Source organism: Otolemur garnettii, unplaced genomic scaffold (genome assembly GCF_000181295.1).
Source record: "Otolemur garnettii isolate 467f Iridium unplaced genomic scaffold, OtoGar3 scaffold00095, whole genome shotgun sequence".
NCBI lineage: Eukaryota > Metazoa > Chordata > Mammalia > Primates > Galagidae > Otolemur > Otolemur garnettii.
The window spans coordinates 5,977,295-5,993,187 of record NW_003852490.1 but is presented as its reverse complement, the minus strand read 5'-3'; the positions used below and the strand labels follow the sequence as shown (position 1 = coordinate 5,993,187).

Below are 15,893 nucleotides of genomic sequence, written 5' to 3'. Positions count from 1 at the left end.
ATGAAGATATACAGTACAGAAATTATCTGTAGGCCTTGGTGCTGGCTAACTCCAATCAGTTTCATAATACTATGCAAGATTTCCATGGGAGTCAAATCTAAGAGACTCTATTACCAGCACACTGTGTGTGGTTTAAGAACTCTGCTGGAAGGAACAAGGGGACAGAGGAAGGTGGGACTCTAACTGAGGGGAGAGCTTCTGTTTCCAAATTTGGAGGACAAGAATGAATCTGGCAGAGAAGGCTGGGAGAGGTAAGAGGACATGGGCAAATAGAGAGGTCTGGAAATGCAGGCCTGCTCAGAAAGCTGGCCAGAATCAAGGCTGTCCAGAGGGGAGGGAGGCCAGGGCCTGCTGTGAAAGGACTCAGAGGCCTCAGGGTTTGAACTTTGCCATGGAGGTTACTCAAGGCTGCAGGAGGATTTTAAGCAGTTGAGTTGAATCATTAAGTAAAGCTTTTGAGAGGATGAAGGAGAAAGAGGTAGGAAAGGAAAGCCAGTTAGCATCTCTCCACGAGGGACGACTAAGTAGGGGAGAGAGCACAATCCTGCAGGAATACTTGCTGATAGGAGGGAAAAGAGTCATGTGACAGGGGAAAGCAGGGCTAACTCAGAGCAAGGACCCAGAGCAGTCCAATGTCTGTCTAGACTGCTTAGGACTCTGTGACAAGCAATGAGAACTGTGGCATCTTTATGGTATTTCTGGAACAGATGTTTGGGGTGCTCAGGGAGCAAGCTTTTGCATGAATTTTAAAGTCCCTTCCAATCTTAATGTTTATTGGATTTGAGCTATTTGCTCAGGTTAATCTAACCAAAATCTGGATCAGGATGCCTTCCTGAGCCAAAAAGTGGCCTCTCACTAGAGAAGTGGGATGAGGCTAGGAGGCTCTTCCACCATCACTATGAGGCATGTACTGCAAAGGGTGTCCGGGTTTAATGTACTGAGGTTTGCATTTGCCCAGGAGAAAGTGGGATAGGGAAGATACCAGCAAAAAGTACACCTGGAATAATTAACAGCCACACTTTGTTTTTTTCAAGCTCTCGTGGTCTTTGTCACCTTTTTTGACAAATTGGTTGGTTTAGAGTGATGAGTAAGCAATCAGAAGACAAGCTAGAGAAGTGGCTTTTCTTAGCAAAGCTAAGCCATAAAACAGCCAAAGAACAAGCAGACCTGCAATGCCTGGATGTGGGTGTGGGGGAGCTCCTAAATGAAAGTGCAGAGGAAGGGTAAGAAACCTTCATAGAATGCACAAAGGAGATGCAAAGTGGTAATTAACACTCAACCCTTCTCCCCAGGAAGTGGCACACTGCTAAGCATCATATTTAGCACAGTCAAGGTCACTCAAAGACAGAGCAATTCTGCATGCACACAGTGATTTTTAAAACTGCTTTTCCAAAAGACTTTTATGAATGCGCAAGAAAAAGGCTTTATTTAAGACAGACAACCTTTGTTAGTGCTGACATTACTCCATTGACTCCATAATTACTGTTAAATGTGGCAGACCAAAGTTTCCATAACCAATCAGCTTGCCTGTCCTCCCTGCAGCCCATTAGAAGCCGGGGCTGCCTGGATGGTGTTTCTTCCCAGGCAAAAGCAGTAAGGGAAGCCAGGCGAGGCTCCACCTTTTCAGCCACTTAATCTACAACTGATAGGTGATGGGTTTAGTTTTATAAGGGTCTGGAGTCATAGGAAATATCAAATATGCTTGCTACTGAACTAGGTGTTCCCCACGTAAGCGTGTGAGCCCTACAGAACATTGCACCTATGTTTCCAAAAGCCCTGCACACATATCCCCCCTCTGCATCCCGTCACTCTGTTCAAATAGCAGCGATGTTCCTTACCCCACAAAAAAACAAACTATTTTTTGCAAAAAAGCAAAAAACAAACCAAAACAAAAAAACTTCTCTTTATATATTTCAGTTTAGGGTCCATAATATCATTTTTAAAAGAAATTTATTGTGAGTATTTTGGAGAATACTTAAGTTGGGTCAAATAAAAAAAAAAACAAAAACAAAAAAACACCATATCTTTTCCTCCATAAAGTTCCCTTACAGGAAGAGTGGGGCATCTTGGATCTTGCGTTCCAGACACAGCCACTGAAGTCACAAGAGGCCAGGGCAAACCGTGCAAGTGACACACCTACTGAGTTGCAAAGAAACAACTGCCACTTGCTGACCTCTGACAGGTCTCTTAGCTCTCAGGGGTCCACGTCTCAGCCATCAATCCCCCCAAAGAGAAGCCGCTGGTCACGAGCTGTTCACAGGGCAGGTCTGCAAGGCCAAAGTGTAATTCCTGGTTCATTTCTTCTCCTCTCTCTTCCCCTCACTATCATTCCTGGCACGTGTTCCTTTTTCATTTTAGCCCCTTCCTTCATTCAGTTATCTTTCATTATTTGACTATTTCTTTTGGAGGTCTACTGCTTCCTCATCTTGTCCCATGGAGCTGTCCTGTCTGATGATATCAACACCTTCTTCTGGAACACCTCCACATATTCCCTCCTGAGGCTGTTTACAGTTAACTTTTTAAATATACAGGCAGAAGAATACACTCTAAAATAACAGTAAAAAGTATAGCATAATAAATGCATAAATCAGTAACAGTCATTGTTATTATCAAGTATTATGTACTGCACATAATTGGACTTACATGGCAACCAACTGGTTTGTTTTCTCCAGTGTTGCCACAAATGTCAGTAATGTGTTATGCTACAGAATTCTGATTCCTAACATGTCACTAGGTGATAGGATTTCTTCAGCTCTAGGACAATCTTATGGGACTACCATTATATATTTGGATCATTGCTGACTGAAACATTATGGGGTGCATGACTGTATTACCATATACTGTGTCACACACACATAATATACACACACACACAAATATAACACACAGAGAACATCATGTTATCTATTGGATTTGTATTAAACTATTTCTGGGTATCTGCTGAATTTAGTAAGTACTGGGAGAGGTCACGCTGATATCCTGGAAAGTACTGGACTAAGAATTAGAGACTGTGGTTTAGAGCACTGGTTTTATTATTCACTAGCTATGCCAATTTGAGCAAAATATTGAAGTTCTTTGGGTCTTAGTTTATTTGATGTATAAATTAAGAATGAGAACGTCTGCCTCAGGGAGTCATTATAAGGATTAAAAAGCACAGTACATATGATAGAATCTGACAAACCTCTGAAATATTCTAAAAAATTTTAAGTGCACAAATAATATCATTTATTTCTCATTAAATCAGTTATGTTAATTGAGTAGTTATACCATGTGTCTCTGCTCCATACATTTGGGTACACAAGTATATTCTCTACATGTACTTTCCATATACACGAGAGACAAATCACACAAGCCTTTTAAATGTATAATGATATGTAAAATGTATTAGCATGTCCCCATATATCCTATCCTACACTGCTTTCTTCTTCAGGGAAGAAATATTACAATCAAATTATAAGTCTACTAAAATTTGTTTTTTACATAGGTAATAGATTCCTAATTATGCTCTGAAGTTAAAATGATCAGACATTCTGAGTAAATAATATTTACTTTTTACAATGTACAGAAAACAAATGAAATCAAGCAGCTGTATTGAAATTATCTGTGTTTTATGGCACCAGGTATGTTCTCCCCACAAGCACTATGCTCTTTTCTGAGCTTCCACAATCACTGAGTTGAATAATTGGTTATCTATTGTGGCAGAACAAATCACCAAATTTAGTGCTTTAAAACAACAATAATCACTTTATTGTTCTCTCTCATGCTTCTGGAGGTTGACTGGGCTTAGCTGGATGGTTCTCCCTATGTCTCTTCTGAGGCTATAGTCCAACGGTGGTTGAAGCTAGAATTATCTGAAAGCTTACGTGCTTACAGCCCTGGATTTGATCCAGGAAGTCTCACACAAATGAGTCTTATAGCTGGGGCCCATTGGTCATCTCTTTCTATTTCTATGCATCTCTTCACAGGATGTATCCATTTTTGTGGTTTGGGGATAGTCACATTTCTTACACAGTCACTCAGGGATCTAAAGGTGTCTGTGCTGGGAGAGAGAGCCAACAGAAAAGTGTATAAGCTTTAATGACTTAGCCTCTTGTAGCATCACTCCTTCTATAACTTGTTCATTAAAAATAGATCACTAAATCTGGCTTATACTCAAGAAAAGGGAAATTAACCTCTAAAATTTGATAGAGTGTCAAAGAATCTGAAGATAAGTTTTAAAACTACCACAGTTATTAAAAAGCTAACTGACTCTTGATTCACTGCCTTTTGGAAATCTGTTATATGTCAACGTACCTTTCTCTGCATACCTTTTATTAGTGATCAACTACAGAGAGGCTCTTAAGATTTTCACTTACATGGATGCCTCAAAACACCAGCTATGGTACTTAAAGAATTCTTGCTGATTTACTTAGTGCCTGAGAATATTTTAATGCCATAGCAGAGTGACCTCAATTAAACTAGTAAAACATTTTTAGGTCTTTAGGAGACTTAAATTTTATGGAGATACCCGAGAATGGAAAAAGGATAAGGAGAATTGCACTTTAGTGCTAGGACATTAATATGCTTAAAGATGACTAAGATGCTAATGGTATCAAAATTAAGTGCATGACATGGGGTAATGAGCAGAAGAACATTGCCTACTCTGTCTCCATGACATTACTTCCCAAAGTAGTTTTATTATCAAGAACACTTGCTAACACACCTGCCACTTGTAACATTTGTATATTTTAGGGAAACTGATTCTACAATCAGAAGATGGAAGAAAGACAGAGAAGATAAATAATTGATATTCTTACTGATGCAAAAACAAAACAAAACAAAATAATCAAAACACCAGGATATCATGGGCTCCCAGGACTACTATATCTGTTGCATTCTCCTACCTATGCTCCCCAAATTTAGAATATACTTTGCCCTCAGGTTAAATTTCTTTTCCTTGTATTTTCTTAAGTTCCTTAGTGATAATTATTTTGATTGGGAAATACAATAAATGCTGGCATGGACGTGGAGAGAAAGGAACTCTTATACACTGTTGATGAGACTGCAAACTAGTATGCCCTCTATGGAAAATAGTATGGAGAGTCCTCAAAGAACTAATATTAGACCTACCATTTGATCCACTACTGGGTATTTACCCAAAGGAAAAAAAGTCATTTTATCAAAAAGAGATTTGCACTCAAATGTTTATTGCATCACAATTCACAATTACAAAGATGTGGAATTAACCCTAGTGCCCCTCAATTCGTGAGTGGATTAATAAAATTGTGATTTATTTATACCATGGAATGTTATTGGCCATAAAAATGAACTAATACCTTTTCCAGCAATTTGGATGGAACTGTAGACCATTCTCCTAATGGTGTCCCAAGAATGGAAAAACAAAGATCACATGTTCTTACTTTTAACTAACCAAACAGCACTAAGTGCACAGAAGGAGGTAAAACTCACAGTAACCAAGAAAGTGGGAGTGGGGAGGAGGGGATGTGTGAAATCAAACCTAATGGGTGTAGTGTACACTATCTGGGTGATAGGCACACTTATAATGCAGACTCAACTCAAGAAATACATAAGCAATCCATGTAACCAGCACAATTGTACCCTCATAATATTTTAAATTTTAAAAATGCATAAAAAGTTTGGAGGATAATATAGACCAAATATGAGGCCTGCAAAAAGTTTTAGAGCAGGTAAGAGAAGCCTCAAGAGCGTTCATTAGATTTTGTGACCATTAGCATTATTCTTGAATATAGCAGGTATTCTGACATTGGGTCCATACAAAGGAAACGTAATTGTAACACATACTTTGTCTTCTAATGAATATTTTTTAATAAGTCACAAGATAAAAACTTTACTACAACAAACTACTGTGTTGGCCATGGGCAAGCAGTTCATCTCCCTGAACTCTGTGAAATACCAGGCTTATTACACAGGATTGTTTACAGCAGCAGTACATAGGAAGTGCTTCTCACAACATGAGGCTGATGGAACAGATTCAATAAACAGTAACTCTTATTTCAATATTCATTATGGCTAATGTAAATGGTACACAATTGTTTTATTTAAAAATCATGAACCATGCATGTACATTCAAAATATTTTAAAACTTTTATATAGTTTAATATCTACCTATGAGGACTCAGGTAGCTGCTGTTTGGGTAGGTAAGTTTGGTAGAGGCACTCTGACTACCCTCTGTGATCCCTTCTCTGTTTTCTTCACTCCTTAGATGGCAGAGATGAATGTTCTTCCAGAAAAGATTCTCTCTCTCTCTCTTTGTTTCTTTCTCTCTCTCTCCTTCCTCCCTCCCTCCCTCCCTCCCTCCCTCCCTTTCTTTCTTTCTTTCTTTCTTTCTTTCTTTCTTTCTTTCTTTCTTTCTCTCACTATGTCACCCTGGATAGAGTGCCATGACATCATAGCTCACCACAACCTCAAACTCTTGCGCTCAAGTGATCCTCTTGCCTCAACTTCCCAAGTAACTGGGACTACAGGTGCCCACTACAATGCCTGGGTAGTTTTTCTATTTTTAGTAGAGATGGGGTGTTTCTTTTGCTGAGGTTGGTCTCAAACTCCTAAACTCAGGTGAACCACCACCTCAGCTTCCAGAGTGCTGTGATTATAGGTAGGAGCCTGTAATGCCTGACCATGTTTTTTTCTCTTCAACACTTTGGTCACTTGTCATTGAGTATATTTACATTAATGTTAGACCTGAGGTTTTCTAGCCCATACTGTTGCTGCACACTTTTAAGCACAGTCTATGTGCAGCTAAGACACTGGCTAAGAACTGTTCCATGACATGATCAGGCAAGTCTGTCTGATGACTCTACTGCTTAGGGAATTTAGTTCTTGTACACTTTTATACCGAGAGTTTAACCTGTTGGTTTAACTCAGTTTTACATGAGGAATTCTTATTAAATACTTTATTTTTGATTAGCCACAGTGTTTATTTTGTCCCTAAGCTCCCAGGCAGCTATCATGAAAAAAGCCTAAAGATGGGCATGACATGTCAGGGCGAAAGCCTGGTTATTATTTACATAACTTCCAGCCTTCCAATGTTAAACTTTTTTTTTCTTCCGGCTGGGGCTGGGTTTGAACCTACCACCTCCAGCATATGGGGCCAGCGCCCTACCCTTTTGAGCCACAGGCACTGCCCATCAATGTTAACTTTTTATTTAATTTCTAATCTTAATGTATTTTTTGACGTCGAAGAATTGATCTTTTTTTCTTTCAACTGAGTGAGATGTAAAATATGACATTAAATGAAAGAATATATTTACTTCTAAAAAGATATCTTTCAAAGTATCTAGAAGGTTATTCAATTGTAAACAGAAATTGGAATATTAGGTCTTAACTTTTGAAACTACCTTATAGGCAATAGACAGATGCCATACTTAGGATTGCAGATGAGGGTGCAAATATTATACCCTCATCAATGCACAATGAAATGTATAGCTCAGGAACACTGTGTGGTGGAAAGGGAGAAATGGAGAAAATTGAATAACCCCATCTTACATAGTGGAAATGGTATAATATAGGAAATTGATTGGACAAAAGTTGATATTTACGTGTATAATATAAAATGTCCTAAAATGTACTTTTTTAACATTTTGGCGAACAGAAGGAGAAAGAAGAGGGGAGCTGAATATAGTATAAGTAGAATTAAATTATTTTCTTCCATAATGGACAGTTATATAAAACACCTTTGATAGATACATACAGAAACTATTGGTAATTTTTTTAGTGATGTGGTTTTAACTGATAGAATAACAAATAATTGTCTCTAGAAAACAAAATCAGGGATAAAATGGATAGAGAAGGAGGTGAATAATGTTGTTTTACTCATTAAGAACTTTTACTATGAATGTTTCTGTAGTATCTGATTTTTTAAAAATGTTCGTGTATCTATTTATTCATTAAGCAGACATATACTGAATGTGTAAGATATTTTGTGCACAGTTTAGGTGCTAAGAATCTAGCTTGTATTTTGGTAAAGGGATATAAAAAATGAATACAATATATAAATGAGAAAATTATATAATATGTCACATGGAGATGAGAGTAAGGAAAAATAAATCAAGTTATAAATACACAATTTAAGCAAATATGGAATGATATTTAACAAGACCCAAACTACGTGAATTCTTTAGCCATGCAGATGTCAAGGGGAGAAGTATATCAGAGATAATGCTTGGTATCATCAAGGAACTGTGATGACAGTAAGGAGCAGAATAAGCAAGCAGAGAGTAATAAGAGACGAGTTTAGGAAACTAAAGGGATTTGTTTAGGTACTTTAAGTTTCAGCTAAAGGAAAATAGGAAGCCTTGTAAGATGTAAAGTAGAGGAGTGAGTGATTCAACTTTCTGTTGCAGTCAGAGTGATCTACAGGAGTCAAAGGGTAGAAACAAAGAGTTCAATTAAAGGGCACTGTTTTAATACACGTCAAAGAGCATATTATCTTGTACACTGGTAGGAGAGATGGGAGTCAGGGGATGTCAGATTCTGAATATATTTTGAATATAGAGACGAGATGATTTCCTGATGCATTATTGCTGGTGTGCGATAGAAAAAATGCAGTCAAAGATGACATCAAAGATTTCGGCCTCAGCAAATTGAAGTTTAGAATTATTATGTACTGGAGTTGCTGCAGTAGGTTTGGGAGAGGAAATCATGAGTTCAATGTTTGGATGAGTTAAATTTCAGATGTCTGTTTGAAATCAAAGAGGAGATCTTAACTGGGAAATTGGCTATATGAATTTGGGATATAATTTTGAGAGTTGTTGACATACAAATGATACTAAATTTATAAGCATAGATGAGGTGACCAAGTGACAGAGTATAGATAAAGAGAATTGAAATATAGACAGATCCCTGACATACACCAGCCACATTCATCTGTTGGTATAGACAGGAGATGGTGGAGGTGTTAGAGTTTATGATGTGTATTTTGGGGAGGATAGTATGAAAATTTTACACTGATATAAACCAGTATAAAATATATTTAAAATGTGAGTATAATAATCACCCATGAACTTTAATATAGCTAAGAAGGAAAGAGAAAATACCAGAGGTGTGCAATGCCAGTGAAAAGGTCAGATCTAAGAATTGGAAGGTTTCATGGGGCCAGAAAATGGCAGAGTGTTGGTGGGTAACATAGGGAGAGAGTCATACCCAAACTGTTAGAAAACTCTACCACTGACATCTAAGGCATCTTTAACTCTTAATTGGAGAAAACTTTGATGCTATATGTTATTCATATGTTTGAACTTTTTGTTTTTTAATGATTAATGTAATATGCAGAATAAAATAAGTTTTATATCCATTTAAAACTGGGATTGTTTTTAAGAGTCTTATGTTCACATTTTTTAAACGCAGAGAAATTTAATGATATTAAGAATGAATGTGTGTTAATGAGTGTAACCAAAAATGTTGTAAATGGAATTGACTGTGAAGCTGAAAATGGGAATTTAGGTGTAGAGTCAGTTAGCATAAATAGAAAATTCACACAAGAATTCTTTAACCTATGTATGTTCTAAGCAAAGGGTTAAGTTGCTAGATCTGGATTAGATCTTGGTAATTCAACAGTTTGAGTCCACACAATGTGACCCACGTAAAATCATAAGAGTTCTGTAAACGGTCTACTTCGTGGACGTCAAGTGCTCTGGCTGCAAGATCTGCCTCATTTAATTAGCTCAATAATAATAGGTCTGGCTAGGTCTGTATTCTCCTATTCTGTTTCCATTTGTGTTCATTTTTAAGCAAAGGACAAGAAAGATGATCTCACCAGACAAAGGACGATTATATTTTGGTCAAAAGGACATGAGTCCATTTTACTCTAAGTAGTAGCACAGAAGTATAAAGTGAGAGAAGTTATGTAACTGTTTAAAATTCAGTTTGGAGAGTTTTCCTGTGTAATCTATATGAAGGCTCTAACAATGGGTGAGAAAGGGTCACTATTTGCTTCTAAACTAACATATGTGTATTTATTCTTATGTTTAGGTTTTAAAAAGTCGTTTTAGTCATTGCTGTTGCTATTATTAGGGAGTGATTAAATTCTGCACTTTATGTGAAAATAATGTCAAGTTCTGTTTTAGCATTGGCGAAAAAAATATGAGAATACGAAACATTCTCACTTTAGAGTGCTTTAGCTTTCAAAAATCACCATTTCTCACATGACCAGTCCAGTAAAATGAAGATAAATATAAAAAGAAACAGACAATTCGTCTCAAATAAGTATTTACCTCAAGTTTAATGAGCTAGTCGCTATATATTTAATGAGTTAACTGGTGCATATTAATTAAATCTCCATTGTTTGTTTAAAATCTCTTTTGGAGGATTTCATGCCATCTGGTTAACTTCCTTTAAATGACAAAAGCAGTAAGCACTTAATTGCATTCCTATTAATGCACTGTTGTCTCTAAACACGTGAGACTTCTAATGAGCATTTCACAAGGCTTACTGAGAGAATATTGTATAGATGAAAATAAATGTTTTGTTAACTCCTTTGCTGCTAATAGTAGGTAGAAAGTAGGGGGGGAATTGTCATTAAGTGTGATTCAAATTTTAATTGAAAATAAATGATCACACTTTAAGTGAATTTATAAAAATGTCTTCCTCAATGTTTATTGCCTACAGTGTAGCCACTGATACTGGATTTAACTTTCTCTCCACTTTTTATGCCCCGGAAAATAAATTTTGTGAACAGAGAAATATACAGTTTTTTAACTTTCATGCAACATTAGATAGTTTAAAGTATCCGTTTTGAGTTACTCCACAGTGGGGATAATGTAGAACTAGGGACATCGTCGGGGGAGCCTAACACAAACGCCATTTCCCCTCTTCCTCTTTCTCTCCTCTTAAGATAAAAGGCACAAAGGATCTGGCCCACCCCCAAAAGACCTTAACTTTCCAAGCAAATTGTGGAATGTGCCCACTCCCCATAGCCCCAGATAAAGGGGTCTCTAATTGTCCCTGGGCTCAGATGCCACCTTTGCACTGCCCAGGTGGGTCATTCTCCCTTTTCAATAAACCTGGCCTGAGGATTTCCTCTGCTCCCCTGGGCACCATTCTTTACAACGTTCAGATATATGTCAATTTGAAAAATGGACATTTTTAAGTATTGCTGAATGAACTGAGTTCTGAAAATTGGCAAATTTTTTGTTTAGAACTTGAAAAGCATTTTCCTTCTTGTAGAAATCATGAGAAGATTTGATTCCTTAACCAGTCTGAAAGTGACCTAATACATACAAGATCAGAACAGAGGTTATAGTAGTGTTTTTCAGATTGCAGGGCATGACCATACTAGTGAGTTTTCAATGAATTAAATAGGTAATAGTTATTTTTCACTAAATGAAATCAATAGAAAATATCAAGTTAATTATACATTGTGAGGATACGAATTTATTCATGAAACCTTTTACAAATTATTCAGCATCTTTTATATATGTGAATATGTATTTAAAGCTTTGCCGATACTGAGATGAGAAAGGAAGTGTATTTTACTATGCACCATTGCTAAAAAAAGTGTGAAAATAACCGGTTTAAGCATTCTAGAAAAGCCAATCTTTGTCCACTGAATTCTGTCCCTGACACAGTTCCAAAAATTGGTGTCCATCGAACTATTTTAAATACTTGAGTCTATGGTTTTGCTAGATAAGCAACATGACTGCATTTGGAATTATATTACAAGAAAAATTTCAACAAAGTTAATTCTGCATCTGGATTTCTAAAAAAGAGTTGTAGATTTTTTCCTCTGTGGTAAGCATCAATAATAAGTAGTTGAATAAGTGACTAGAACTCATTTTGTTAACTTTTTAAAAAACAAGTAAACCAGACATTTCTGGGGTTAGGTAATGTTTGAGGAAATGAAGGGAGTTTGAGGCCAGTTTTTAGATCATGTAAGTTCAGGAGCACGTATAGGTAAACCTACTCCAGGAAAAGAAAGACCTGGGTCACTTAGGGTGTATAGGAGAGAAATTCCCATTTATGAACCTCTTTTTTCTCCACTTAAAATGGAAATACAGACAAAGGCAAAATTTAAGAAAAGATGAGAAGCAAGAAAACACCAGTACAGAAGGAAGTTTAGGTATTTTACAACCGGTTAGTAGCAGAACTGTACTAGGACATGAAAAAAAAAATCTTGAAAGTTATTTCATAGGAAATCTTTTAGAATTTGTTTTCTTAGAATCCATCTGAGTTACACCTGAAGATAAAAGCCTTGGAAAAAATTAGGGGAAAGGAACGATGGAAAAGTAAAGTAATATTATGAATAACTATAGGACCAGACATTACGAGGTAGGATGCTCTGTATAGAGAGAAACCAGAAGTCACAATGGCATTTATTTTCTTCCTAAAACACATTCATTTTTATCATTGAAGGTTTTTAATAGTAAACAGTGGAATCTAACTCTGGTTAGTTAAACAGAAGATGATATTGGGCTCACAGATTGTTAGAAAAACTAGAGAAATAGGATTGCTTCTAAATTTTGAAAAATAGTACTAAAAACTGTAGGAGACAACTCATGTAATGAGGAATCATACCCGATAACTGCCATTTTCACTGATGCCAGCACTAGCAGTTACTGGGCTACATTGGTGCCACTTTATAGTGGACACTCAATCTGGCCGCTAATGCTGTCCTTCAAGTTGGACAGTTGAGCTGTAAACCTTGTTGCCAAATGAAGATCCTAGGCAGAGCAAGTTTCCTTACCTTAAGCACATTCAATTTTTCTTTCTCTTACTTAATTTTTAATGGAAAAATAGTATCATGTATACCTTTGGGGTACAGTGTGGTGTTTTGATACATGTATACATCGTGAGTACTTCTGAACCAAAGTTTCCTGTCTGGGGTTGGTTGAGCCTTGGTCACCTGGTTGTGTCTGCGTGCAGAGGAGGCTGGGAATGCCATTTTTCTGGATTACTGGTATTAATGAGGCTGAACTCATCAGTCTGAAATTTCCTACCAAAGCAAAAGTCTTGTAAATATTCTAGGGAGTTTGAAAACATTACTCAGTATAAAAAGCCTTATTGCATGTACCATGTCCCTTCTTTTTGGAAACCTCTACTTCAAGATCAACAAGTGGCTATTCCTAAAAATTAGGACTGAAGTTCAATATCACATCTTCAGAAAGGCCTTGTTAAATTAGCTTGCCTACAGCAGTCTCCCAAGCTCCATGTGTCCCTGTCACTTATACGTATCCATGGAAACTTATCCTCTATGGAAAAGTTTAGTTCTTCTCTTTCTCTCATCTCTATCCATCTCTATCTTTCTCCCCTCTTCCTTCTCTCCCTTCATTCCTTCTTTTACTTCATTTATTTTCTTCTTTCCTTCTTTCTTTTCTTCTTTCCTTTCTGTCTTCCTTAATTGTACGTCTCTCTCCAGGAGAAGAAATGATACAAGGTAGGATTCTGTCTGTCTTGTTAAACACTCTATCATCATCACCCAGAGTAAAGCATGACACTTGACAGTGGTGTGGTAGAAAGTTGATGAGTGATTCTGAAGAGCAGAGTAACAGGAAGTGCTACGCATCCAGAGCTGGATGCGTAGCACTTCCTGTTACTGGTTCTAGCATATAGTAGAAATATTAACAGGTGCAAATGGAAAGGCATACTAACTAAGATGTGGTCTCTTTTCTGCCTTACATCCTGGCTTGCAGACATGCAGGTATGCTGTTTCCCGAAGATCTGTTATTTAGGATTGATCCTCGTGGGGCGAGAGAACCACAGTACGGTATTAAAGAGAAAACTGTGGGTGCACATGCGCGGGGTGGAGCTAGAGTGCCGCAGTTTCCCTGCACCTGTGAGCGGGAAGATGGCAGAGGTGGTGCCCAAATCGGTGCTGTTAATGTGTTTGGGTAATATTTGTTGATCACCTTTTGCAGAAACTGCTTTTTGGAAACTTGTAGCTGATCAAAATGTTTCAGAGATTATTATCAAAGAAGTCTTTGTCACATTTGATTATATACTGTGCATGGATGAAAGCAATATGAGAGATTTGAATAGGAAAAGTAATCAAGTTAAAAACTACAAAGTTAAAAGTAAACTACTCAGGAGCTATGATCCACAAAAACAACTTATCATGGGAGACCCCTAATATGAGAAAGACTCCAACTTTGAGACAGTATAGTAGCAATGTTTCAGGTGCTGCAGGGTGTTCCTGGAGAAGGCCCACTGAGGCTGGGTCTGCATAGCTGCAGCTGACAGCACCTGGACACTGGAGGCTCTGCCTGTGTCTGTTGGGAGACACAGGTGCAATGACGCTCCTAGCTCCAGCTCTTTCTTCAGCTGACTTCTGTTTCTTATGTTAAAAAATAAAAATTGGCTTGGTGCCTGTGGCTCAAGTGGCTAAGGTGCCAGCCACATGCACCTAAGTTGGTGGGTTCAAATCCAGCCCAGCCCGCCAAACAACAATAATGGCTGCAACCAAAAAATAGTCAGGCGTGTGGCGGACTCCTGTGGTCCTAGCTACTTGGGAGGCTGAGGCAGGAGACTTGCTTGAGCCCAGGAGTTGGAAGTTGCTGTGAGCTGTGATGCCATGGCACTCTACCCAGGGGGATAGCTTGAGGCTCTGTCTCAAAAATAAATAAATAAATAAATAAATATTGCAGAATGACCTCATTTTTGTTTGGCAGAAGAATAAATAAAAATCTTTGATTCAGACAGTTTATGGGGGATAGTAAGTGTTTGTGGATTACTTGTACCTCTCACTTTCCTCCAATTACAAAATTAGTGGAGCAAATCAGATACAGAACAACAGATAAAACACAATGTCATGAAACCTCCCTTGAAGGGCCAGGTCATCACCTAAGCTTTTTGAGACTTGGCTAACCTAGTCTACTTCTTGAGTAAGTTGATATGGATAGCTGGCTGGACAGTGCCCTCTGCTCCCCTGGGCCACCTCTCTCTCTCTGCCCCAGAGCCTTTTATTGAGTGACAGTAGCTCACTCCAAAGGAACTAAAAGTCTAGATTAGAAGTGTTACAATTTGCACACATAGTGCACACTTGAATATTTAAAAGATAAGAAAGAGAAAGACTTGTGATATCAATCTTTAGCACCTTTAATACTTCTTGATTTTTGTGTAGTTTATTTCCTGATGAGGTCAGCTCATTTGCTCCCATTTGAAAACTACCTTGCCTCTGCAAGATTAATTATATGCAGAAAGGAGAACCTGTGTATGCTGGTTTATCTATGATCAGTTGAGGATCTTGTCCATCTGTTTTTGATGTGTATGTCGAATATAAATTGGCTTAGTTGGGAGAAAATAATTTAAAATGTTGGGGAAAGTTCTATGATATTGGTGTGCTTAAATATTGGTATCTTAATAAATATCTGTTCATCAGCACTTAATAAACTTATAGGTGCATCTAGGTCACTTCTATGTACTTTAAGATAGTCTCAAATTCATATGGATTTTTCAGAAAAGATTATTTTCTTAATAAACTGGGAGTTATGAAATACAACTGAGATATAAAAAAGAGAGAGAGAGAAAGCTGTGATCTCATCCCCAAATCCTGTCTCTATGATCATTTTTTTTCATTCATTATTGTTTCAACAGATAGTGTTTCCTTTGTGGAAGCACTATGCTTATACATGCTTGTATGTTTTCTTTCCATTTTTGCTCTTGATACCATAGATTTTACTTTTCTGTCTCAGAAGGAAATCAGCCTTCTTGTTGGTGATCATTTGCCTGGTCGTGTTCTTCTTCCCAGTGATATTTATGTTGGTATTGACCAGGCCTGTTGGTATGGTAGGCAATACGTGCATGCTCAGGTCTCTGGTGCCAAATTCCTAATGCAGTCTCCTAGTTCTAATTCTTCCATTTATTCCATGCATGAGTTAGTAACTACTCTATTATTTCTCTCACTTATAAAATGTGGATGAAAATAATAGCCCTATCATAG

General features: G+C 37.5%; 1 pseudogene; it reads left to right on the top strand.

Annotated features, from left to right (window-relative positions):
- The first annotated feature begins 13,802 nt into the window (after positions 1-13,802).
- On the top strand, positions 13,803-14,165 carry LOC111727140 (annotated as a pseudogene).
- The last annotated feature ends 1,728 nt before the right edge of the window (positions 14,166-15,893 follow it).